The following is a 27,731-nucleotide window of genomic DNA, read 5'->3' on the forward strand; positions in this document are numbered from 1 at the left end:
TGGCAAATAGAGTTTAATGCTGAAAAGTGTGAGGTGATCCACTTTGGTAAGAGTAACAGGAGTGCAGAATATAGGGCTAATGGAAGGACTCTTGGTAGTGTAGACAAGCAGAGAGATCTCGGTGTACAGGTGCATAGATCCCTGAAAGTTGGCCCCCAGGTTGATAAGGTTGTTAAGAAGGCATACGGTGTGTTAGCTTTTAATGGTAGAGGGATTGAATTTTGGAGCCATGAGGTCATGTTGTAACTGTACAAAACTCTGGTGCGGCCGCACTTGGAATATTGCGTACAGTTCTGGTTGCCACATTGTAAGAAAGATGTGGAGGCATTGGAAAGGGTGCAGAGGAGGATTACCAGGGTGTTGCCTGGTATGGTGGGAAGGCCTTATGAGGAAAGGCTGAGGGACTTGAGGTTATTTTCGTCAGAGAGAAGAAGGTTAAGAGGTGACCTAATTGAGGCATACAAGATGATCAGAGGGTTAGATAGGGTGGATAGTGAGATCCGTTTTCCTCGGATGGTGATGGCTAACACGAGGGGACATAGCTTTAAACTAACGGGTGGTAATTATAGGATGGACGTCAGAGGTAAGTTCTTTACTCAGGGGGTAGTAAGGGCGTGGAATGCCCTGCCTGCAGCAGTTGTGGACTCGCCAACTTTAAGGGCGTTTAATTGGTCAGTGGATAGGCATATGGATAACATTGGAATTGTTTAGGTTAGAGGGTCATTAGATTGGTTCCACTGGTCGGTGCAACATCGAGGGCCGAAGGGCCTGTACTGCGCTGTAATGTTCTATGTTCTATGTTCTAAGCTAATCCCAATTGCCCGCATTTGGCCCATACCCCTCTATACCCATCATACCCATGTAACTATCTAAATGCTTTTTAAAAGATAAAATTCTACCTGCCTCCACTACTATCTCTGGCAGCTTGTTCCAGACACTTACCATCCTCTGTGTGAAAAAATTGTCTCTCTGGACACTTTTGTATCTCTCCCCTCTCATCTTAAACCTATGCCCTCTAGTTTTAGACTCCCCTACCTTTGGGAAAAGATATTGACTATCTACCTTGTCTATGCCTCTCATTATTTTATAGATCTCTATAAGGTCACCCCTCAGCCTCCTATGCTCCAGAGAAAAAAGTCCCAATCTATTCAGCCTCTCCTTATAACTCAATCCATCAAGTCCCAGTAGCATCCTAATAAATCTTTCCTGCCCTCTTTCTAGTTTAATAATATCCTTTCTATAATAGGATGACCAGAATTGCACACAGTATTCCAAGTGTGGCCTTAACAATGTCTTGTACAACTTCATCATGACGTCCCAACTCCCATATTCAATGTTCTGACTGATGAAACCAAGCATGCTGAATGCCTTCTTCACCACTCTGTCCACTTGTAACTTCACTTTCAAGGAGCTATGAACATGTACCCCTCGATCTTTTTGTTCTGTAATGCTCCCCAAAGCCCTACCATTAACTAAGTAAGTCCTGCCCTGGTTCAATCAATCAAAATGCATTACCTCGCATTTGTCTAAACTAAATTCCATCTGCCATTCGTCAGCCCACTGGCCCAATTGATCAAGATCCTGCTGCAATTGGAGATAACCTTCCTCACAGTCCACCATGCCACCAATCTTGGTGTCATCTGCAAACTTACTAACCATGCCCCTTATATTCTCATCCAAATCATTTATATAAATGACAAATAACAGTGGGCCCAGCACTGATCCCTGAAGCACACTGCTGGTCACAGGCCTCCAGTTTGAAAAACAATTCTCTACAACCACCCTCTGGTTTCTGTCAAGAAGCCAATTTTATATTCTCCAAATACTCTGAGATACAGATTGCCAGGTGCTGGTGATTTGTCAACATATACCCCATTAATTTTCCCAGCACCATTTTCTTACCAATACTGATTTCCTTTAGTTCTGCCCTCTCACTAGACCCTTCGCTCCCTCATGTCATTGGGAGGTTATTGTTCCTGTCTTTAATGAAGACAGAACCAAAGCACATGTTCACTTCTTCTGCCATTTATTTGTACCCCATTATAATTTCCCTAGCTTCTGATAGTAAGGGACCTACATTTGACTTTACTAGTTGAATGATAATTTTCTATTCACATATTATAGAAACTTTTACGATCAATTTCTATCATATTTCTGCAATTTGTCCTCTTTTGCTGAATTATAAAATCCTTCCAATCTTGCTTTTTCTGGCAATTTTATATGTCTCTTCTTTGGCTTTAATATTACCTTTAATTTATTTTTGTGAGCTATGTTTGGACCACCTTTCATCTTTTATTTTTGCACCAGACAGGAATGAATAATTGTTGTAATTCGTGCAAACATTCTTTAACCATGAACTATCGCTGATGACTGTCAATCCCTTTAGTAAGCTTCCCCAATCTATCCTTGTCAATTTGTACCTCCTACCCTCATAGTTCCCTTTATTTAGATTCAGGACCCTAGTTTTGGATTCGACTGCTTCACTCTCCATCTTAAAGAAGAATTCCTACAAATTATGATCACTTTGCTCAACCTGAACAATTGTCTTAATTACATGCACTAATTTTACGCTCTTACCTTCTTGTCTTGGCTTGTCAATGCAGCAGCTAATGCTGTAATGGGGTGTGGTTTGGCCTCCCCCAAAGCACCTACACTCCATAGGAAGGACTTCAGGAGCAGTTACATTCCACAAGAAAAGAACAGCGTACAATAGGTTCAGAGAGATAGGCAATGTTAGGGATCTAGAGGAGTAAACGGATTGTAGGAAGGAACTTAAGAAGGAAATTAGGAGAGCCAGAAGGGGTCATGAGAAGGCTGTGGTAGGTAAGATTAAGGAGAACCCTAAGGCATTCTACAAATATGTGAAGAGTAATAGGATGAGATGTGAAGGAATAGGACCTATAAAAATTGAAGGTGGGAAAGTTTGTACAGAACCGATAGAAATAGCAGAAGTGCTTAATGAATACTTTACCTCAGTATTCATGGTGGGAAAAGATCTGGGTGGTTGTACTGCAGGTTTGCGGTGGACTGAAAAGATTGAGTATGTGGACATTAAGAAAGAAGATGTGTTGGAACTTTTGAATAGGATCAAGATAGATAAGTTGCCGGGACCAGATGGGATGTACCCCAGGTTACTGTGGGAGGTGAGGGAAGAGATTGCAGAACCTCTGGCAATGATCTTTGCTTCATTGATGGAGATGGGAGAGGTCCCGGAAGACTGGAGGATTGCGGATGTGGTTCCTATATTCAAGAAAGGGAATAGGGATAGTCCAGGAAATTACCGACCAGTTAGTCTAACCTCAGTGGTTGGTAAGTTAATGCAGAAGATCCTGAGGGACAGGATTTATGAACATTTAGAGAAGTTTAGTATGCTTGAACGTAGTCAGCACGGCTTTGTCAAAGGCAGATCGTGCCTTACGAGCCTGGTTGGGTTCTTTGAAAATGTGACTAAACACATTGACGAAGAAAGAGTGGTAGATGTGGTTTATATGGACTTCAGCAAGGTGTTCGATAAGGTCTCCCATGCAAGACTTCTTGAGAAAGTGAGAGGGCATGGGATCCAAGGGGCTGTTGCCTTGGCTTGCCCGCAGAAGGCAGAGAGTGATTGTAGATGGGTCTTTTTCTGCATGGAGGTCGGTCACCAGTGGAGTGTCCCAAGGATCTGTTCTGGGACCCTTGCTGTTTGTAATTTTCATAAATGACCTGGATGAGGAAGTGGAGGGATGGGTTGGTCAGTTTGCCGATGACACGAAGGTTGGTGGTGTTGTGGATAGTTTGGAGGGAAGACAGAAGTTGCAGCGTGACTTAGATAGGATCCAAAGCTGGGCGGAGAAGTGGCAGGTGGACTTCAATCCAGATAAATGTGTAGTAGTCCATTTTGGCAGGTCAAATGGGACGAAGGAGTATAATATCAAGGGTAAGACTCTTAGCAGTGTAGAGGATCAGAAGGACCTTGGTGTCCAGGTCCATAGGACTCTTAAATTGGCCTCGCAGGTCGAGGATGCGGTTAAGAAGGGGTATGGTGTACTGGCCTTCATCAATCGAGGGACTGAGTTTAGGAGTTGGGAGATAATACTGCAGTTTTATAAGACCCCAGTCAGGCCCCACTTAGAGTACTGTGCTCAAGTTCTGGTTGCCTCATTACAGGAGGGATGTGGAAACTATTGAAAGGGTGCAGAGGAGATTTACAAGGATGTTGCCTGGGATGGATGGCATGCCTTATGAGGATAGGTTGAGGGACCTCGGTCTTTTCTCCTTGGAAAGAAGAAGGATGAGAGGTGACCTGATAGAGGTGTATAAGATGTTGAGAGGTATTGATCGGGTGGATTCTTAGAGGCTTATTCCCAGGGCTGAAATGGTTGCTATGAGAGGACACAGGTGTAAGGTGATGGGGAGTAGGTACAGAGGAGATGTCAGGGGTAAGTTTTTTACTCAGACGGTGGTGGGTGAGTGGAATCGGCTGCCGTCGGTGGTGGTGGAGGCAAATTCGATAGGGTCTTTTAAGAGACTTCTGGATGAGTACATGGGACTTAATAGGATTGAGGGTTATGGGTAAGCCTAGTACGTAGCGATATGCTCGGCGCAACCTGTGGGCCGAAGGGCCAGTTTGTGCTGTAGCTTTTCTATTTCCCCTGTGGCCAATTTAAAAGTCTGGGTGAGAATTGAGTTTCAGTGTAAGAAGGAGTAGAGAGGCAATCGGACTGTGATTTCCACTTGTCTGAAGATTCAGCCCATGAATGTGACCCTGCCATTACATTACATACAACAAGATGTTTGTATTCTGGCCCGGTAAGGTTCTTCAGCGATTGCCAGCATCCCAGCTGCACCCTCACCATAAGTATTAAAGGATTTGAGGCATTTTTCTTGCATTATTAACAAGTGATTTTTAGCAAAGAAGAGATTATATGTTCAAATAGGTAAATCTCTACACAGTTCATGACCAATGCTGTGAAGCTCTTGATAAATTATATTCAATATAAAACAACGTACACTATTTTCCCTTTGCTGCATAACTTCAGTTGTGCCTAAGATAAAATTCTGCATTTAGATTTGGTCTCCTTACATTGTGGTTGACAGTGAGTTTGGAATAGCACAAAGGAAGGTTGCCAGACTAATTCCTATCACGTAACATCTTACTTACCCAAATGTACTAAAGTGCTAGGTCTGACTACTTTAGAAAAGTGTAACCTTAGGGGCTGTTTGATCAAGATTTTCAGGTGATGAACAGGCAAATTATGTTTATGTCGATTAATTCTTCCAACTAAATAGGCTAGGGAGGATCAGAAATCAGGTCAAAGGGGTGGGTGTCCAGATCACATCACTGGATGGGTGGTCAGGTCGGGAGTGGATAGTTGGGTTGGGGTGGATGAGGTGTAGGGTGGGGGATGGTGGGGACGGCTTTGTAGTTGGGTCATGGGTGACAAGCCATAGCTGTGCATCGTCAGGGGGAGGGGAGCAACTGGAATATGATAAGCTGGATTTTGTTGTTAATCATTGACTTAAACCAGAAATTTAACAGTGGAACAATACAGGGCAAGTATCTGGGTAATTATTCCTCATCCAACACAAGGCTCCACCCCTGGACTCAGTTTAAGATACATTTTCATAATGTTTCAGGCAGCACAATTCAGCTCCTTGGAATTCTAAACTCCCTGGATATTACCACACATGTACATGAGGCAGCACCTCTGACATCTCAATGTTTAGTAAGAAGTCTCACAGCACCAGGTTAAAGTCCAACAGGTTTATTTGGTAGCACAAGCTTTCGGAGACTCGCTCCTTCTTTGGGTGACTTCTTACTGTGCTTACCCCAGTCCAATGCCGGCATTTCAATGCTTGCCATTGCTGGCATTGGAGGATCTGGCAGTAGGTTTTAGGAGTTTCTTCTCTTTTCATGAAATACTGAAACTGTGACCTGGTTAGCTGGTTCATGAACATTGATGGTGTGAGTTCCTTCATACAGGAGCTGCTTCTCACTGGGGCAGTGGTCATCTATATAAGAACATACATAAGAACATAAGAAATAGAAGCAGGAGTAGGCCATCCAGCCCTTCGAGCCTGCCCCGCCATTCAATAAGATCATGGCTGATCTGTCGTGGATCAGTTCCACTTTCCCGCCCTCTCCCCATAACCCTTAATCCCCTCTCTTATCAAAAACCCATCAACCCGCGTCTTAAAAATATTTAGCGAGGCAGCCTCCACCACTTCAACGGGCAGAGAATTCCAGAGATTCACCACCCTTTGAGTGAAGAAGTTCCTCCTCAGCTCCGTTCTAAACCGCCCCCCTTTTATCTCGAGGCTGTGCCCCCTAGTCCTACTGTCTTTTTTGAGCGGGAAGAGTCTCTCCACCTCTATCCTATCCATCCCATTCATCATCTTATACGTCTCAATGAGATCTCCCCTCATTCTTCTAAACTCTAACGAGTACAAGCCCAGTTTATTCAGCCTCTCCTCATAGCTCAACCCCCTCAACTCTGGTATCAGCCTAGTAAACCTCCTCTGCACTCCCTCCAAGGCCAAAATATCTTTGCGCAGGTGCGGCGCCCAAAACTGCACACAGTACTCCAGCTGCGGCCTCACCAATGCCCTATACAGCTGCAGCAAGACCTCCCTACTTTTATATTCAATCCCCCTCGCTATGAAGGCCAGCATCCTATTTGCCTTCCTGACCACCTGCTGCACCTGCAAGCTGGGTTTTTGCGACTCATGCACAAGGACCCCGAGGTCCCTCTGCACCGTCGCCTGCTGCAGTTTTTCGCCCCGTAAGTAATAGTCCTTCCTACCATTCTTCCTACCAAAGTGGACCACCTCACACTTGCCAACATTAAATTCCATTTGCCATTTCCTGGCCCATTCGCCCAGCCTATCTAGATCCTTCTGCAGACTCTCCACACCCTCCGCACAATTTGCCGTTCCCCCAATCTTGGTGTCATCAGCAAATTTCGACACCCTACACTCGGTTCCCTCCTCCAGATCATCTATATAAATAGTAAAAAGCTGAGGCCCCAGCACCGACCCCTGGGGCACTCCACTAGTCACCATCCGCCAATCCGAATAGCACCCATTGACCCCCACTCTCTGCCTCCTATTTGACAACCAATCCTCTATCCACGCTAACACCCTACCCCCAACTCCATGTCCCTCGACCTTCTGCAATAACCTCTTGTGAGGTACTTTGTCAAACGCCTTCTGAAAATCTAGAAAGACCACATCCACCAGCTCTCCTCTATCCACCGCCCTAGACACATCCTCATAGAACTCCAGTAAATTTGTCAGACACGACTTCCCTTTAATGAAACCGTGCTGCATCTGCTCTATCAAGCAATTCCCTTCAAGATGCCTCACAATTTCCTCCTTAATGACGGATTCTAACATTTTACCTACCACAGACGTTAAACTAACTGGCCTATAATTCCCCACCTTTTGCCTGGCACCCTTCTTAAACAACGGCGTAACATTAGCCATTTTCCAATCATCCGGCACTTCCCCGGAATCCAGCGACGTCTGGAAAATAACCACGAAGGCATCCACTATCACCTCCGCCATTTCTTTCAGAACCCTCGGCCATCCGGTCCTGGGGACTTGTCCACAATCAGCCCCTCCAGTCTGTCGATCTAATCACAATGATCAGGACCAGGGTGAGCTCCTAGGCTAGTTTTGATCGCTGAAGGAAGTTAGAAATTTTCCTAATTTTCTTCTCTAAATTATTCAGACATCAGCTGCTTTCGGTCTTTTCCCATGAGAGCCCATGGGTGGCATGGGAATGTATAAATTGCGATGCACTGGACATCACAACTGTATGAAATGGACTAGTGGACTTTTTTCTATGTTCATGAATATGACAGGAGGAAATTTCAATATGACCCTTTCCCATTCAAAATGCCTTTGATAATTTCCCATCCCTTAAATTCCAATCTTTAAATAACATATTGTTGAGATATTATTGAAAAACAGCTGGAGGTACAATATTATTACATCACAAGCATGCAAAGGTAGTTTCTGTTAGAAATGTGGACAGGGGAATTAATAATGAGAAGAACTAATGGGAAGTATATGCAAGCATAAGGTTTACTTTTACTGGAACAAATCATTAGACAATCAAGAACTGGTGCTAATCCCAAAGGAGTGGTAATGTGCTAATAGCACTCTTATGGGTCAGTTTGTTGCACTATTAGTCACACGTTCAGGTGTGGATCAAACCATCTGTAGGAGCAAACTGCTGAGAATGGAAAATTGCGTTTATATAAATGGGAACCAATCAAAGGGAAATGCCAACGCTGACATGGAATTAAAAAGTGACAACTAAAAATAAGTGAAAAAGCAGCTTCTGCTGCAAAACTTGAGTTTAAAGTGATCTGTTCAGCCTCTGTTATTGCACCTTGGCAACAGATAGACTACACCGTTCTATAACTGACTCTGCTATCCCACAACCCACAAAGACAATGCCCAACAGCCTCTCAAATGATTTTTTGGTATGACTTCAACACCTGCTATGCTGCAGTCTAACAGCCTCCGACTTATTATTGTATAATTATGTTCAGCACCTTAGTAAAAATAAAGAAACATTTATCTTCTCCAACACTTCCAGGTATTTCTCATTCTTTTTAAGCAATTTTATTAATTTCCAACCAACTGATTTATGGGTAATCTCTCCAATAAAATTTCTTTCTTTCTTAATGGAGTCATAGCTCCATTGTACAATCAGTTACGATCCTTCTGCACAATCACTAGTAAACACATAGGGGGTAATTTTGATTCTGAGTGGAGTGTAAAATGGGTGACAGCAGGCAGACAATGTTACATCTGCGCCAATTTTTATTTCCAATATTGTTACTGGAAATGCATTCAGGAAATCAATCCTCGAAAAGATGAAGTTATGGAGAAGGGTGTCAGCTACAAATGGAATGAGGCTGGAGTTCAAGATCAAATCAGGGGTTTAAATTGAGTAAGCAGCACAATGACACAGTGGGTTAGCACTGCTGCCTCACAGTATTAGGGACCTGGGCTCAATTCCCAGCTCAGGTCACTGTCTGTGTGAAGTTTGCACATTCTCCCCATGTCTGCGTGAATGTCTGCTTTCTGCCCACAGTCTGAAAGATGTGCTGGTTAGGTGCATTGACCGTACTAAATTCTCCTTCCGTGCATCTGAACAGGTAATGAATAGGGAATTTTAACTGTACTTTCATTGCAGTGTTAATGTAAACTTACTTGTGACGATAATAAATAAGCTTTAAATTTAACAACTAGATTCATAAAGCGAGTGCCAAAAGGGGTTGACATGAATTGAGGAGGATGGTTTTACTTTTGTAGATTTCAACCTATAGGTAGTTTGATTGTTTTAGGACTTGATGTTGGACAGGCAGGTGGACAGCGCAGTAACGTCACTGGAGTTTACTATTGAACCTGAAGATAATAGATAGGCAGAGCTGATTGTTACCAGTCGATATATAGACTGTAACCTAGTATTTCCATCTGATCCTACCAAGGGATAACATAAAGATAATCTATAGGATTGAGCAAAGAATTAAGTCTTACGACACCAGAGGTGATGATAAGAGCACAGGAGAACACAGCGTTTGAAGTGATGTGATGGCTGTGTTGTGACAGATAGGAATGAAACTATGAGAAGAACGTTGGTGAAAAAAAGTAACAAAGAGAGGCTTAGAAGGATAAGGACTGACAGTGCCCTGTGGTTTCATTTACACAAAATATCTTTGATGTTTTTGACAGAACCATTACCTGCTTTATTTTTAAACCACACCATTCAGAAGCTAAACAACTTATTTAATGACTTCCAAGATGTTAATCACAAATATAGCATCCAGAAAAAAACAGTTTAAGAGACTGCGAGTTGAAAGCTAATATCCAATTAATTATTTGGTTAATGATCCAAGCAGTTCCATATTAAATTCCTCAAGACAAGGAGGGGAAAATTGTTACATGAAAAGGATTGGAGTGTTCTTTTTTCCCAACAGGCATTGATTGGCATCATGTATTATTCTTTGTTAGTAACATCCTTAGCATTTTAACTGCAGTCAAATTACTGACTGCCCATTAACAGACTATTAAATGTTGTACTGAGAGACAGAAGAGTTTGCATTCCAGAAAGATAAGATCAAATGGGCTGAAGGACCTTTTCATCTGAAACCATTATGTGATCTTTTCAAAACCTGCCATAAAGACTAACATATTCAGTGTAAAAGCAAAGTAAAAGTGGGTTCTATTGTAATTGAATTGCAAAATGGTGTTAAATACAGCACTAGATGAATGATTAACTGCTGGGTTGAAATACTCAACATGCTTTTTAAAATCAGACAAAAACAATGAATCAACAATGCTTTGTTAAAACTGGAGTTGATAATCCATGATACTTAAAGAGGTCTGTATAGGTATTCAGATAGCTAGCCAATACTAAAGCTGATGCAATTTGTGTACATAAGCTCTGCCACTCAGCCACGATTGCAACAAAAAACTACAAAGTGTTACAGTTTTCCCTTGGGTATCAAAGATAGGAAAGGAGTTGTTAATATATTCACCTGTGTGGCCTGCCATCCAAAGGAAGATTGCATAGCAATAGGCTACAAAGATGGCAAAATCAGGCTTTGGAGGAACTTTAATCACAGACTGGAGTATGTCTACTCAACACAGCACTAGCACCATGATATAGTCAATGACCTGGTCTTTTCAGCAGAAGGCACTAATTTGCTGTCTGGTGGAATAGAGTCTATACTGGTTCAGTGGTGATATGGATCCCATGTAACCTTAATGTAACACATATAATCCAGGCTATTTAATGGAATTGTCAACAAAATATTTTTAAAAAGCAATGCAACAACAGGCACAGCATAATCTCGTCCCATTCAGTTTTAAAAACAATTTCTGTTCATCACTTATTTCCCTCTTTTAGTTTTCTTGTGCAATTTCCAAACCAAAAAAGTAGAGTTTGATTTGTCGCCCGTTACTCATTGTGTGAAAGTATAGTTTAATTATTTTCGATTCAGTTTATGATTCTCAAAGACTAGAGAGGACCTTGTTCCAAAGTATAAATGTTCATTCTATTTACAAAAGAACCTACAAGAATTAAAGTGGGGTCATAGAATCCCTAAAATGCAGAAGTATGCCATTCAGCCCATGAAGTTTGCACTGACAACAATCCCACGCAAGCCTTATCCCCATATATTTACCCCACTAATCTCTCTAAATAACATATTGCAAGACACTAAGTGGCAATTTAGCATGGCCAATTAACCTATCCAGCACATCTTTGGACTGTGGGAGGAAACCAGAGCACCCACAGGAAACTCACACAGACAGACAGAGAATGTGCAAACTCCACAAGACAGTCACCCAAGACAGGAATCAAACCCAGGTCTCTGGGGACATGAAGTGGCAGTGGTAACCATTGTGCCACTGTGCTGCCTGTGAATACTGGAAACCTAAATGCTAGATTTATAGTGTAGTCAGTTCGACACAGATTCAATCCGCTAAGATCACGTGGTTCAGATTCAAATTGTCTTGTTACCACTTAACTATGTCCAGTCTTGCTCTGAGAATGTCTAAATAAAGTAGTCTTTAAATCTTCTTTAAACATATTAACACACACATCATAATCTTCTTGTTACTTGTCTAGAAACCATTTATTCTAATACCTCATCTGCAAAAAAGTGTACATGATCTATCTTCCAAACCTCCCAAACATCATTATATAATACATAAAATAACAAGGATGCCTTTGCTTGGAATTCTCTCAGGATATGCTTCATGGACAAGACACTAATTAAACTATGATGTTTCTATAGAAATTTATTGGTTTGATTTTTAAAGCGGATTCTGTTTTCTAAAATGCAAAAATACTTTGCTTACAGAAAATGGCTCATTGTCTATGTTTCCTCCCAATATGTTGAGAAGTAGCTCAGAATAAAGTAACATTTCTTCCCAATGATCCGACCTATAATGAGAATTTATCACTTCAGAATCATGGGAGTGACTTTGTAATCCAACACTTTATGAAGAGATATATTCATTGGCATACCAACTACTAGTCATTGAAGGTCATTCTTAATGCAGTTAGTTAAGAGTTGCACAGTGACATGGTGACGCAATAGTTAGCGATGCTGCCTCACAGTACTAGGGACCTGGGTTCGATTCCTGACTTGCGTCACTGTCTATATGGAGTCTGCATGTTCTCCTTGTGTCTACATGGGTTTCCTCTGGGTGCTCTGGTTTCATCCCACAGTCCAAAAGATATGCTGGTTAGGTGCATTGGCCATGCTAAATTTTCCCTTAGTGTACCCGAACAGGCATTGGAGTGTGGTGACTAGGACATTTTCACAGGAACCTCATTACAGTGTTAATGTAAACCTACTTGTGATGCTAATAAATAAACTGTAATACCTCTAACCTTTGTTTTGTATCCAGTTGCTTCATCAAGCTAGGTAAACTAACTGCAGGACATAAAACATGCAGATGACGAAAATCATTACAAAAGAAGCAATTCATTGGACAATGTATTGTAATGAATGGAATTAACAATAAAACCAAATGAAGAATGTGAACGGAGGGTTCCCACAGAAATGAGACCTTTATGTCAGAAGCTCCTGTATTTAAAGAGTTCCTTGAATCTATTTCAGAAAAGCTGAAGAACATCATCACCCTTCAAAAAAATTCACAGAAATTCAGTCTTACGTTGTTAATGAGCAAACCTATTCAAGTTGCAAAAGCATCTACAACATAACCAAAATCAGCAGCAACTGGAGTAATTAACTATCTTGAATACAGAGATCTCAATCTATTCATGGAAATAATGGAATTTCCAGTGAGCTTTAGCCAGATTGGATCAGAATGTATTCCATTTGAAAATAACCAAGAAAATAAGCAGAGAGTAGGAAAAATATTAAACTTTAAAGTCAATGGGAGGATCATCAATTGTAATGTATAACAGGCAGTTCACTAGCTGCTATAGTTTTCAACTTCACCAAAAGTGAAAAGAATCCCCATTATGGTCAGAAGCTGTGGATATCATAGCAAGTAATTCAACTCTGGACTTCCCAAAGCCTGCCCACCATCTGCACAGCACGAGTCAGGACTGTAATGGATTAGTTTCCACTTTCCTGGATGGATGCTGCTCCAGAGACAATCAGGAAGCTCAGCACAAAGAACAAGGAACAAAAAACAGCCCGCGAAACAGGCCCTTCGGCCCAACCAGCGCGTGCCGCCATTTTAACACTACCAGTCCCCCCCTCCACCCATGACCCTTATCTATTGTTTTATGGCCATCCACATTGAGGGAAACTAATTTAGGGACAATTTATTACTGCCAATCAGCCTAATAGCACATCTTTGGGGTGTGGGAGGAAACCGGAGCACCCGGAGAAAACCCACGCAAGCACAGGGAGAATGCGCAAACTCCCACAGGCACTGGCCCAAATCCATGTGTCTGCACAGCAAACAGTGATAGTCACTGAGCTGTCGTGCTGCCCAGCATCTGGTCCAGTTTAAGCACACACTAACGACATGAAGCACTCGGCCAATCTCGAACAATCAAGAGCAGCCCAAGTACGACCCATCGCGTGTATGCCCCTTGTTGGACAACAAGGCGGACCGACTTAAAACCTGTGAATGAAAGGAGGAAAACATTATTATCATACCATATCCATTTACCTTACCAGGGATGCCCTCTGGAACTCCATTCGCCACGTTAAATATTTACACTCCTCACCACTGCTGCACAGCAATGGATGGGCTTGGGTAAGGTGCTTTTTCGGAAAATTGGTGTAGACTCGATGGGACCAAATGGCTTCCTTCTACACTGTAGTGACACAGTAGTGAGTGATGTAATAGATTTTCTCTCCACTTGGCTAACCTGATGGTTGGAAGTTTCACATTGGATACTTCTTGGTTTAGTTGGTTGCTTTATTATATAAATCCTGCTCTCACGGACAACACACAGTAAGAAGTCTCACAACACCAGGTTTGCCCCTTTGTACACCCTGAAAGCTAGTGGCTTCTGCTACCAAATAAACCTGTTGGACTTTAACCTGGAGTTGTGAGACTTCTTAATGTGTTTACCCCAGTCCAATGCCGGCATTTCCACATCATGACTCAGAGACAACGCCAGCACTCCCAAAGATATATTGTGTTAAAGTAAGAAGATATTTCCAAAATGAAAATTAAATGGTAAGTTGAGCAGGTTAATCCCTACATGTAGGTAAACTTGCCTGATTGTAAAATTCCCTCTTTACATGAGATCTCGCACGTAGGGATACCCATGGGCAGGACCCCAAACGAATACTCCTGACACCCATGACATCCACAGATTATTTTGTCCATGGTTTGTTTCTCTTTCTCTGCTTCATGGCATTTTTCAGTTTGAATGAGGTTCCTTTAAAACTATCATCCCTAAATGGAAGCCAGGCATTTGTTTCAATGAATTCACATTGGAGCAGGAATATAAACACAAGCATTATGCAGCTCCTTGATCAATCATTGTTACTTATCTATGGACTAAAGAAATTCCATGTGGGATGTTACTGGGAGATTTAAGGGATGAATAGAAAGTTAAGAATTTAAAGATCAGTTGAAACTCTCTGTCTCCAGTGGATTGCAAATATAGGCCAGAATTCTCCCATCCCTCCTACTGCTGGAATTTTAGCGGGCAGGATGCGGACAATTGTGAAACCCCACTGGCAGTTTGGGAATTTCTAGCTTTTCAACCAGTACGGCCAGAGAATTCCACCCATAGTTACCTTTTTCAAAAGGAAGATGATGATTCTGACCAAGCTCAGAAAAGCAGCAGCAAAGAAACACACAGTAGAACATGCCTTGTTTTTAAACAGAGATAGGAGATTGCTGCTTTTAATTGTTACCAAGCTTTGAGAAATGATGGTGTTCTCCTTGGAGCAAAGGAGACTGAGGGAAGATTTGATAAAGATGTACAAGGCTTTGGCCTGAGTTTTACCGCCCTACCTGTCACGGGAATCAGAGCAGGCGAAGGGCAGATCATGGAAAGATCTGTTGACCTCAGGCAGAATTTTACGGTTTCGGGACAAGTGAGACAGTAAAAACTCACCCTATGAAAGTTTACAGAAGAAAAATAGCTGGTGGTACAAGAACTGAGGGACGTAGATTTAAAGTTTTGGAAAGGGATGCAGTGAGGGGCAGGAAGGAGGGAATGTGAGAAGGACCTCTTTTACTCAGTGAACTATGACCTAGAACTCGCTGTCTATGAGGTACTGTAATGAAGATGTTGCAAGGAATTTGGATGGGCAGATGGGAGAAATAGACCTACAGAGGTGGTGGTGATTGGTGGGGTGCGGAGGGGTGGTGGAGGTAGAGCAGGAGAATGGAACTGATTGAATTGCTTTACAAAGAATTAGCATGGTTCAGTTGACCAAATGGTCTCCATCTCTGTTTTATGGCTCTATGGGTGGAATTTAGTGTTCTCCTCCACCCTGGTGATGAGGGTACATTAAGTCAAATGAGAAGGTGATGGGTAGGGATCCTGCCTGTCCATATCCACCCCAATTCAGTCCATAGTGGAAAGCCTCAGGAAAGCCTTCTGGCCCTGTTACCTAATGCCACTGAATGGCTTCATCCTGCTGTTGGCATTAACCCAATGGCAGGTGGGAGCTCACCATGTCGTGGAGGGGAGGGGGAGGTGAGGGGCTCTGGTTCAAAGGCTCTTAGTGCCTGATCGAGGGACCCAGCATCCAGAAGGAGGAGTTGCTGGGAGTCACCCCACCCCTGCCATCCTCCTCCCTTGCTGCCAATCAGCCTCCCCACTCTTCCATGATCTCTCCATCCTTGCTGCTAATTAGCCTCTCCACTCTCTCCTGATCCCAACCCCACAACTCGCCCCCTGCTATAATTAACCTCTGGCCTGGGGTCTAACAGCAATTCCAATCTCAGGTGAGTATCCTCCACCTCCCCAATGGTGTTACCGTTCAGTAGAACTGCCAGCCTCTGATTGGCTGTTCTCTGCTGGCTGGACTTCAGCCCCCAGGGTCCTTGATCCTGAAGAAGGCCTGGTGTTGATGTCCAGTTAAGTGCCTGCGTGGCATTTCATTCTGCAGGTGTTTCCTAAAAATGGTGACATGGAGCTCTTGCTAGCTCTTCAGCTGGCTGTCCACATCTCACTGCCTCCGTTAAATACCGCCTGAAATAAATCAATGTGATCACGGAAGAAGAAAGAAAAATATTGCAGAAGCATGAAATCTGAGGCCAAAAACAGAAATGCTGCAAAAACAGCTGATCGTTAGCATCTGTGGAGAGAATAGAAAAAGTCACTTTCAAGGTGTGGACCCTTTTCCAAACTGAAATATCTGAGTCAGGCAGGTGTACTAATACAATCTGTAAAAGTGAGAGAAAAGATAAATATGAAACCACTGATAAACGCAAAAATAATCCTTTTTATGAGTCGCAGTTTTTAATGAAATGGCCTACTCTTTAGAGGGAATCTTATCAAAAAATAGCATTGGGGTCTGCCCTGGCACAGGTTGGCACTGCCAGATTGGCATGATGCTAACCAGCAGGCATTGGCAGGCTATTTCTCCTCTCCCCCGGGGACTATACTCATGATGCCCCCAAGGAATCCCACAACTGATTCACTTCTCAAGTTCAATATGTGGCGAGGGGTGGGCCTATAATAATATGGTAATGTAGTCAAATATATTTAAATCAGGTTCGCATCAGTTATGGGCTTGAACCTAATTACGTCGCTGATGAGGGTGGGTGAAAATTAGAAGTTGAAATCTCCCCGGTGAGACTTGCAGCTTTTGGGTTTAGCCGGATCTTGAATACCCGCTGCCATTCCCATGGACAGTGACTGTGAACTCAAGGTCCTTCCCTTTCTCTCTTACAAATAATTAAAAAAAAGGACACAAAGACTGAGCATTATTTTATATATATATGTAATTTAATTGCTCTCATGCAATTAAAAATTGGACATTTATTCAAAACTGGAAGCTTTCGGTGTAAGAAAACCTTTGCGAGGTGATGATCTGATTGAGATAGGGCTATTCAACATCATTTTCACAAGTGTGTGTGAGTAGAAAGGCTACATCGTACCAAAGGATATGTGACAATGGATGATAGATGGCTGGAGTTTGAACATTGGTAGTGAATCGATGATCGGAAGCAATCTTGTTTTTCCAAAAGAAAATATGATATTTAATGCTGTTGCTAACTTAATTTGATGTGGTGTTACCATTGACAACAATAAATTCAACTTCATTGGTGAGAGGATGGGCTTAATCTGTGGCCATAATGTAAGAATTCCAATCATGAATCATCCAGTGAGTGTCTGAGCATCCAATCATGTAGCAATGCTTTTGCCATTGACAGATAATGTGAATATTTAACCGTGAAACCTGCAAGTTCAAGAAGGTGCTGTGGACAAACTAAAATGCCTCAGAAGAGTCGACATTTGTTAAATTATCCAAGTGAGCAGATAGTGGAAGAGGTAGAGAACCTCTTCCACTTTGCAATACTCAAAATATCAGCAGAACATAATTGAGAATAAGTAATTACGTTGATAACTGACTCCCACAGCTGTATGTGTATTAATTGCACCTGTTTAATGACAGAAACATGGGCGAAAAATCTGTCCTTGAGATTCAGAAAGCAGATTTGGTTTTCTAAGAGTACTTATCATAGATCTGCTCTGGAGAAATGCAAAGGTCATAAACAGGATGAAAGGGAGGCAGTGGTGCAGTGGTGTTGTCGGTGGCCCTGCTCATCACTAACACCCAAATTACACATGGTGGGAGGTAACTGCTGATTTCTATGGGGAGTTGCCTTTGCAAAAATGCACATGTGCAAATCCTGTCCCAGCTCTATTCCTGAGCCTCTCTGTTGTGACAAAAATCTAGGCCTACATCTTTCAAGGGTCTTTGACACCTGTGACGGGGGAGATAGTGGCATAGTGGTAATGTTATTAGGCTTGTAGCCGAGAAGCCCACTTAACACTCTGGATTCAAGGGTTCAAGTCCCACTACAGTCGCCCCATTACTGACTGAGCTGGCCAAGCCCTAAAGGATGTATCTGCCAGACTATGTCTGCAGCCAGCAATGAGGGAACCAACAAGAGGGAAAAAGGACTGGACCTTATCTTCACTAATCTACATGGCACAGGTGCACCTTTCTATGACATTATAGGGAGGAGTGATGACTACATGGTTCTTGTGAATATAAAATCCCATCTTCACACTAAGCATGCCCTCCATCATGTTATGTGGCACCGCTACCATATTTAATGTATGTCCCAGGCCTGTCATTGTGCAGAACTGGTAGCTGATCATATGGCCCTCTTCATCAAGCCATTTTATTTTTAATGAAGAGGTAGTGTAAAACATAACCATCTTACAAAACCTTGCAGCATGCTAGTCACAGCAAAATAAAGACCATAATAGAGCACACCATTATCATTCAATGGAGATATGCTTCCATTGACCTGAAAAATCAGGGCATCTCTACAGTATGACGCAGTGAGTGTTTCATGGATTGGGTTGTGTACTGTGCACTACACAATTTGACAATGCAAAGAGGAGAGCTTCAACCAAGACGAAGGAGAGGAGGAATATGTCTCATCTCACAAGGAGGATGGGGACAAGGGGTTTGAACATTAAAGAGGACTGGAGTAACTTGCTGCTGCTGTTGCCAAAGTGATGGAAGTGGATGCTCAGGAGGCAAGAGTAAACCTCATACTTACCCACTTCAAATGCTCTTGGTCGCCAATGAGGACAAGCCCTCACAATTCCTCAGATAAATGGCAGATGTCCTAACAATAAAGCCTTCACATTGACCATTGATACTTGTTAAAAAGATGCACACATCTCATATGGAAAAGCAAGCTCACAATACCCCTTGTGCACATGTTGATGAGTTTTCATGTTTTGCTAATGGATGAGATCAGGAAAACTTCAATGAATAGAAGTTACAGCAATGAAAATCCAAACAGGTTTAATGTAACAGTCTTTTCATCACATGCTGATGTGGCCATCAGTGACACCCTAATGTGTCTGAGTGGCCTTTTTGAAATATTTCCAAGTGCGACAGTGAGATGCTTCCCCAGCATCTGTAGGTGTATTGGGCAAGTCTGTACCTGCATGAAATAATGCAGTCTGAAGTAACCAGTCCAGATGGGTAAATGATGAGGATTCCCTGTTGATTCCAATGGGAATCAGTGCAAAATATTTATGAACAATATTGCTGAAGATAGGAATTTGGAACCATCAATAATCTCAAAATGTACAATCAGCATGCGTGTTCTATTATAGTCTTAATTTTGCTGTGACTAGAGTGGCATCTAGTTATGGCAGACAGCATGTTATATTATCTTATTCTTTGGTGAGGAATGTAATAAATCCTAAACCTTGTCAATATTTAGGGCCCTATTGGTGGACTTCCTTCCTTTAACTTCTCCAAAGTGTACAATGGATAGTCACCCATGAATGGACATGCCTTCCTGCATTAAGAGGTTAATAATGTATGATTGATGTGAATTTTGGAAATATCAATGGTAATGTTCCCATAAGATTTCCAACTTGCATTGATACTAAGAATGAAAAATATCAAATAAATCTGGGCTCATCAGTATTGACGACCATCAACTGTACTTTATGGAAGACAAACATTTAAATGAATTAAAGTTGGTACTATATTTTAAACAAAAGAGAGAAAATTTATTCAAATTTGTTTTCATTTTTGTGTTGTACAACATTTAAATGGATTTCTTGTAAAGAAACAATTTAAGCTTTCTCTTACTTTGAGAGGCCAGTGATTTTCTGTCCTTTAATTAGGTGGTTAACACATTAACATTCCATGTAATGATTTGAAGAATTAGACTTGCTAACAAGCCTGAGTAATTTGTGCAATAACAATTGGCAGCGTACAGTATTCACTAATTGCGTGAATAGAAGATAAAGCAAGTACCAGCATTACAGAGGAGAAATGGGCATTAGCATCAATGAAATGGTTTGATGTCAAGCCAAGGAAGTGAAAATCAAGAAGATAAAGGGTATGTACATAGAGCAGTACAGCACAAGAACAGGCCCTTCAGCCCACGATGTTGTGCTGAACATGACACCAAATTAATCTAATCCCTTCTGCCTGCCCAAGGTCCTTATCCATCTATTCCTTGCATATTCATGTGCTTATCGAAAAGCCCCATAAATTCCTCTATCATAGTAAGAAGAGAGGCCAGAGACAATCCAACAATATGTTCACCATCACGATAGGCAAATGTTTTTTAAGCTTCTAGGGCCATCAATAAACTGAGGTCAAATCATAGAGTCACAGAATCACTACAGTGCAGAGAAAAGCCATTCAGTCCATCGAGTCTCCACAGTCGCTAACAGAGCATTCCAACAGCCCTATCCTCATATCCCTTAACCTACACATCTTGGGACACTAAGGGGTAATTTAGCCCTTAGACAAGAGGGAAATATCTCAACAATTCCAGCAGCATGGTTTATCTCCCTTCTTGAATATAGTTACAAATTGTTGCATTCCTGAAGTCATACAATCATTGAACCTACAGTGCAGAAGAAAGCCATTTAGCCCATTGAGTCTACACAGACAACACTCCCAGCCAGGCCCTATCTCATAACCCCATGAATTTACCCTGATAATTCCCCCTGACACTAGGGGGCAATTTAGCATGGCCAATGAAGCTAACCCGCCCATCTTTGGAGTGTGAGAGGGAGCCAGGGCGCCCCGAGGAAAGCCATGCAGACACGGGGAGAATGTGCAAACTCCACACAGGGAGTCACCGAGGCCAAAATTGAAACCTGGACCCCTGGAGCTGTGAGACCGCAGTGCTAGCCATTGTACCACCCTGCCCAACACTGGCAGCCGAGAGCAATCACATGCTGTCTGGCCAGTTAACACCCAGACAGCATGAAAAATGTCTTGCTGAGAAGACCCGTGCAGTTGGGAACTGGGAACAGGGGGCCTCCTCCATAGCCCCAGCTGCAGGTGGGGGTTGGGGGGATGGAGAGGGATGGAGGGGAGATTGTGCAGTGGGAGGAGCCTATTCAGAGACTATCAATTTTTGCTATCACAGGCAGGACTAACTTGTGAAGGGTTTTGCACCATGGCAGCCAGAGGACAAAGCTATGTAGGTGCTAATGGAAATGTGCTCATGCAAACAGAATCTTGTTACTCTGATGACAGCACGCAAGCCCTCCTGCAGGCAGTTGGTGATTGACAGGAGATACTGCTGCCAGATGATGGAAACAGGAAACCTCCACGTGTCACCAAGAAAGTCTGGGCAGAGGTGCTGGTGACAGTGAGCAGCTGTGGGCTCAGGCATAGGACCTGAGTCCAATGTTAGAAGTGGATAACTGAGCTTTTCCAATTTGCAAGGGTAAGGTAGACCATTTGCATTTTGAGTGAATGTATATATACATGTTGACATGCATCCATGTTTGGGACTGCAAAGCACCTTTGGTAGTAGCAGAGTCCTATGCCCAGCAAAGTTGTTTAGGACTAGATAGGATGGCAGACATGCCTAGAAGGGAGAAGGCCTGCAGTGTGTTGGGCACATGGAGCAATGATGTTGGGGAGGAGCAGGTACAACGCTGCAATATAGAATAGGAACTCACAAATGTGCTTTTGTCTTCACAGGAAAGAAGAAGCACAATGTGCTGGATCTCAGCCATGCAGGTGTTGTATGGCAGTGTTGACACCAATTGAGGAGGACATTTTAGAGATGGCATGTGAGCTGGAGGTGAGATCAGCTAGTTGAAGAGAGATGGGGCTTTGAGGAGGGTGCGAGTGATAGGGATACAATTGTGACCCGGGTGGGGGGAGGGGGTGGGGCTTCAGAAATGTGGGCTTAGGGACAAGGAGTGCAAGGTTATGTTTCCTACTCCTCTGTGATCCTGCATTGCTGTATGTTGGAATCCATGCCCATGTGCAGAATTCAGCAGCAGTTCATTACTCTGCCTCTTTAATGCTCATATGTGCTCACTGCTGTTTTTGACCCATCAGGTGGACCATCATCCAGATAGTATCAGAGAAAGAGGAACTCTCAGATGCTGCTGTATCACATCCTCGCTCCACATCTCACACCACCTCAGATACTGCCACTGCAGTGGGGTCGAGTGTGTCAGCGCAGCTGATAGCACATATGGAAGGTAACATATCACATTCACTTAAGCAGCTTTTGGAGACAAATAGTTCCCAGGCCTCTGGCAGTCAGAAGTATGTTAAAGACCAGGAAGATATTGAGGCCCAGGCAGACGATGAGCCCCTGGAGCTGTCCATCGTGTTGAAAATGTTGGATGTCCAGCAGGAGGAATGTGAAGGTTTGGCAGAATTTTTGCAGAAGGTTTGTGTGCCCTGGTCCTTAAGTGGAGGAGGCCATGCGTGGTATGAATGCTGCGGACATTTTCTCCTCTAAACATACAACATCCTTCAACAAGAGATTGGTTACTGTCATGAACAGCCAGCTCCAGCAGCTCAATCACAGGGTTCTGGGCTTGTGTTCAGACCTGCAAACCCACACACTGGCAGTGACCTCAGCAGACATTGTCCATGTGAGGAACGGATGCAGCACCTCCTGTCTCTGCCAGCTTCTTGTCCATCTATGGTGAACAGTGAGGTCCAAGCTAACCGCATGTAAGTGGGTGAGCAGCAGCTACCTGTATCTGGGGGCTCCTCTCAGGTCAATCCTGATGGTGACAGCAGCTCCTCTGTCCTTCTGTCAGTGACTGTACGGTCTGAAGATTCTGCATTGACTGAGGAGGATTGTGCCACTTTGTCAAACTCTCCTGCCCAGCCGGAACCCTAACAGCCTTTATAGTGACCACAGGACGACCACCAAAGTCACCTCGGCCAACGAAACACCTGAGTCAACAGTCCGCTTCCAATATAGCTGCCAGCAAGGGGGAAGTACCGAGGTGAAGCACTTGTAAATGGTTTTAGAAATCACAGTTAACACAGAAGGGCAATCATGAGTGAAATCTTTAACTATATGACTTGTGCATTGTCATTCCACATCACTTTATCAAATTTACATTTTATTTCACATGTTGTTCTGCTATTAGTGTCATTAAGATTGGAGACCTAATACTCAAACCTGAAAAGTAATTTAGCGTGATTGTTCTTTTCCAGAGTAGGTGCCAAAGAGGGTGTCAGGAGATGTTCATGAGGCCTGAGCAAAAATGGAACTGCAGGGTTTTCAAGGATTTGGAATTAGGACTTTGGAAGCCTACTGAAGCTTTTCTGAATGAGTGTTTCCCTGGCTTACCTGGCTTTCAAAAGCCTCAATGTAGCCCTCTGGCTGTGTGGGTTCATCCTTGGAGGCTGTTTTGGGTCATCCTTAAACAATTCCAGTGTATCTCCTACATTTGATTCCCTCAGAAATTGTGCAGGCCACAGTGAAGGAGGTGCCATCTGGTATATATTTAAGAGATCCTCCAGACCAGCCCAGGAATAAGAAACTCAATTTGATCAGACTGTCGTCCTCTTGACTATAGCCGTTGTAGATGAATGGCTTCTCTTCAGTGGGGATTCGAGAATGCCTTATAGATGGCACAGCCATCATTTCAAAGGGTATTCTTCATCCTCCATCAGCCAACCATGTACGGAGGAAGGAAAAGCTTGGAACCTGCTGGAGAATATAAATCATGGCAACGTTCGGGATACTTTGGCAGGATACAATGCTGGATGTTGAACAAGTGTCTGCTTTTATGATTCACTCCAGTAGGTGTTTTGCTGTCCACCACGGAATTAATGTCATCTTCCAAGAGACTCTGTGAACAAAGCAAAGCTTTGCAACTTCACTGGGCATCAATTTCACCTGAATCTTTGGGAAGACTGTAAATCCTCTTGTACGCTCTGCCTGGCTTTGCTCGACTGTTCCGAAATGTATAAAGGTATTCACCATCCTGAAGAATATATCCGTGACAAAGCACAATCCATTTGTGTGCTGCAGATTGTGACACACCACAGAGAGTTCCAACAGGGAGGATCCTGAAGCATAAAAGTCGAGGGCAACTGTCACTTCCAGTGCTGCAGGTGTAGGATGCCCCTGAACACAGAGCCAATTATTTGACAGATGCAAGTCACTGTCTCCCTTGAGATGCAAATCCTTCTTTTGTACTGCACTTCTGTCATGTCCATTTATTGAATCTATCTCCGTAGAGTTTACTGGTAGGATCCACTGGCCCACCCTCCCTTGTAGGCCTTGCTTCAGGAAGCAAATGAGCCTCTTCAGGATGTTCTGCTTGCCCTTGTGGGCAGACATGCTGATGCTGTCTCTGGTGCCTCTCTCTTTGTCTCCTCTCCTCCTCATCTGAGGAAGAACCTCCACCTGCCATGGTCAACACAGTCATTTTCAGTGAATGAAGCTGTATATGTGAAGGATTTTGGAAGTGGATTGACTTGGGCCTCTGGATTTGTTGTATCTAAAATTGGACTCCTGTCTAATTGAGTGGATGTAGACTGAAGGATCAGACTGAAATGTGTAGAATATTTGAGAGCCCGATGGTTGCCCAACAGCTAGTTTTGCCATCAGAAGCTATATTGCCATTTAGGGATGTTGTTGACTATCCAAGTGTTAAAGTACCAGGTCATCCTGTTACACACTCAACTGATGTCCTCATGGAAACTCCACTGGAAGCACCCCAGACAGAAGAGTAACACTGCCCCACTAGAAATCAGAAATCACTTGAAAAACTTCTTTTATAATGGTCTAGATTCATGTACTAAATGTTTAAATTGAGCAATATGTTAACTGAGCATAGTGTAAATTGAGTAATGATATCTGTATGAAGGGCGGTCCTCGACAGACTGGAAGGACTGATTGTGGACAAGTCACCAGGACCAGATGGAATGCATCCGAGGGTTCTGAAAGAAATGGCGGAGGTGATAGTGGATGCCTTGGTGGTTATTTTCCAGACATCGCTGGATTCTGGGGAAGTGCCGGAAGATTGGAAAGTGGCTAATGTTACGCCGTTGTTTAAGAAGGGTGCCAGGCAAAAGGCAGGGAATTATAGGCCGGTTAGTTTAACGTCTGTTGTAGGTAAAATGTTAGAATCCGTCATCAAGGAGGAAATAGCGAGGCATCTTGAGGGGAATTGCTTGATAGAGCAGACGCAGCACGGTTTCATTAAGGGGAAGTCGTGTCTGACAAATTTATTGGAGTTCTATGAGGATGTGTCTAGGGGGGTGGATAGAGGAGAGCCGGTGGATGTGGTCTTTCTTGATTTTCAGAAGGCGTTTGACAAGGTACCTCACAAGAGGTTATTGCAGAAGGTAAGGGGGCATGGAGTTGGGGGTAGGGTGTTAGCGTGGATAGAGGATTGGTTGTCAAATAGGAGGCAGAGAGTGGGGGTTAATGGGTGCTATTCGGATTGGCGGTTGGTGACTAGTGGAGTGCCCCAGGGGTCGGTGCTGGGGCCTCAGCTATTTACCATTTATATAGATGATCTGGAGGAGGGAACCGAGTGTATGGTGTTGAAATTTGCTGATGACACCAAGATTGGTGGAATGGCAAATTGCGCGGAGGGTGGGGAGAGTCTGCAGAAGGATCTAGATAGGCTGGGCGAATGGGCCAGGAAATGGCAAATGGAATTTAATGTTGGCAAGTGCGAGGTGGTCCACTTTGGTAGGAATAATGGTAGGAAGGACTATTACTTACGGGGCGAAAAACTGCAGCAGGCGACGGTGCAGAGGGACCTCGGGGTCCTTGTGCATGAGTCACAAAAACCCAGCCTGCAGGTGCAGCAGGTGGTCAGGAAGGCGAATGGGATGCTGGCCTTCATAGCGAGGGGGATTGAATATAAAAGTAGGGAGGTCTTGCTGCAGCTGTATAGGGCATTGGTGAGGCCGCAGCTGGAGTACTGTGTGCAGTTTTGGTCGCCGTACTTACGCAAGGATATTTTGGCCTTGGAGGGAGTGCGGAGGAGGTTTACTAGGCTGATGCCGGAGTTGAGGGGGTTGAGCTATGAGGAGCGGCTGAATAAACTGGGCTTGTACTCGTTAGAGTTTAGAAGAATGAGGGGAGATCTCATTGAGACATATAAGATGATGAATGGGATGGATAGGATAGAGGTGGAGAGAATCTTCCCGCTCAGAAAGGACAGTAGGACTAGGGGGCACAGCCTCAAGATAAAGGGGGGGCGGTTTAGAACGGAGTTGAGGAGGAACTTCTTCACTCAAAGGGTGGTGAATCTCTGGAATTCTCTGCCCATTGAGGTGGTGGAGGCTGCCTCGCTAAATATTTTTAAGACGCGGGTTGATGGGTTTTTGATAAGCGAGGGGATTAAGGGTTATGGGGAGAGGGCAGGAATGTGGAACTGAGACACGACAGATCAGCCATGATCTTATTGAATGGCGGGGCAGGCTCGAAGTGCTGGATGGCCTACTCCTGCTCCTATTTCTTATGTTCTTATGTTCTTATGACTGAAGGACATGGTGATTGTCCCTTAAGAGGCTCAGCCTGCAGACTAAAGGTCAGACAACCTGGGGAATCAATCGGGGAGCTGGGTGACTGAAATCACCCTGGTAAACAGGAGCTTCTGTTCCAGAACTTTCTTGGCAGCTAGCTTCATTCATGAGTTTACAAGCCTCGGTATAGTTTAAACCTGTAAATAAATGTGTTGCATTTTTTCCTTAACTGGTGAACAAAAATTATTACATCCCACCTCTGCTTCTTTGCTCCATCCTTAGCCTTATATCCCACTTTGGATTTGGAGAGTCCTGATTATTAGTTCCCCTCCTACCTGTGCAGCCTGTACGTTGAAGGTTAAAATATGTGAGCTGCTTAGAATTGCAGTGGATTGCCTTTTTAATTGGATCGATTACCGCTCTAAGTGACATCGGGCAGGCTGGTAACATTCAGACACACCCCACCCATTAGAATATCACAATACGGTGTGACAACATCAGGAAACTCTCTTCCTGACATCATTATGCTTTATCTCACAGCGTGTTGGCAGTACCACGCATCTTGCACCTGCGCTATTAATTCCTGTTCTCGTATACACAGCTGTTTGATTGGTAGCCAAGCCAATATCACCCATTTTAAACAAACGGTCTGAGTCAAAATTAGTCCCAGAGAGTTTACAAAGTGAATATCATAAAGACTAAATGGCTGGAATTGGTCCCAGTCTATGCTGCATCAGCTGACTTGTGGTACAATAGGTACTACAGTTACCCTCATCCTTGTTCATAAAATGTATTTTTGGTTATTTTTAATTGTAAAATCTAGCTGTCAAATAAAACCAAACACTGCTCTAAAGGTACATTCCTGAAAAGGGGGGAAGATTCTGAGCATTCTAACCTCAAGCTGTGATAAACAACACACGTGTCTCTCACTCTTTTTGATAGGAAGATGAAAATATGCATCCTGCAGCTTGATGGCTGCCAACCAGTCTCCTTGTTCAACAGCCTTTGTTACGATGCCTACACGAGTCATCTTGAATTTGTCAGATTAGAATGATTATGCGAATCATAAAAGGCCTCTGGCTGATTTTGGCCAAAGATGTTGCTGCATGGGAAGAGATAGCAGCTGCTGTAAGCGACCTGAGCAGACTGATGCCCTGAAGCACATGGAAGACTCAGAGAACAGTGCATTTTTTCAGTATGACAGGGCTCCAACTGAAAGGTGCACCTCGTGGATGTTGGCATGTGTGAAAGATTGAGAGTTCAGGAAATGCTTGTTTAGTAGTTTGAACAATCTAATTTTCTTTCACCGATTTATCTACATGAAATGCTTGAAATGAT

This window comes from Carcharhinus amblyrhynchos, chromosome 3 (assembly GCF_965287045.1).
Source record: "Carcharhinus amblyrhynchos chromosome 3, sCarAmb.v2.hapA, whole genome shotgun sequence".
Lineage (NCBI taxonomy): Eukaryota > Metazoa > Chordata > Chondrichthyes > Carcharhiniformes > Carcharhinidae > Carcharhinus > Carcharhinus amblyrhynchos.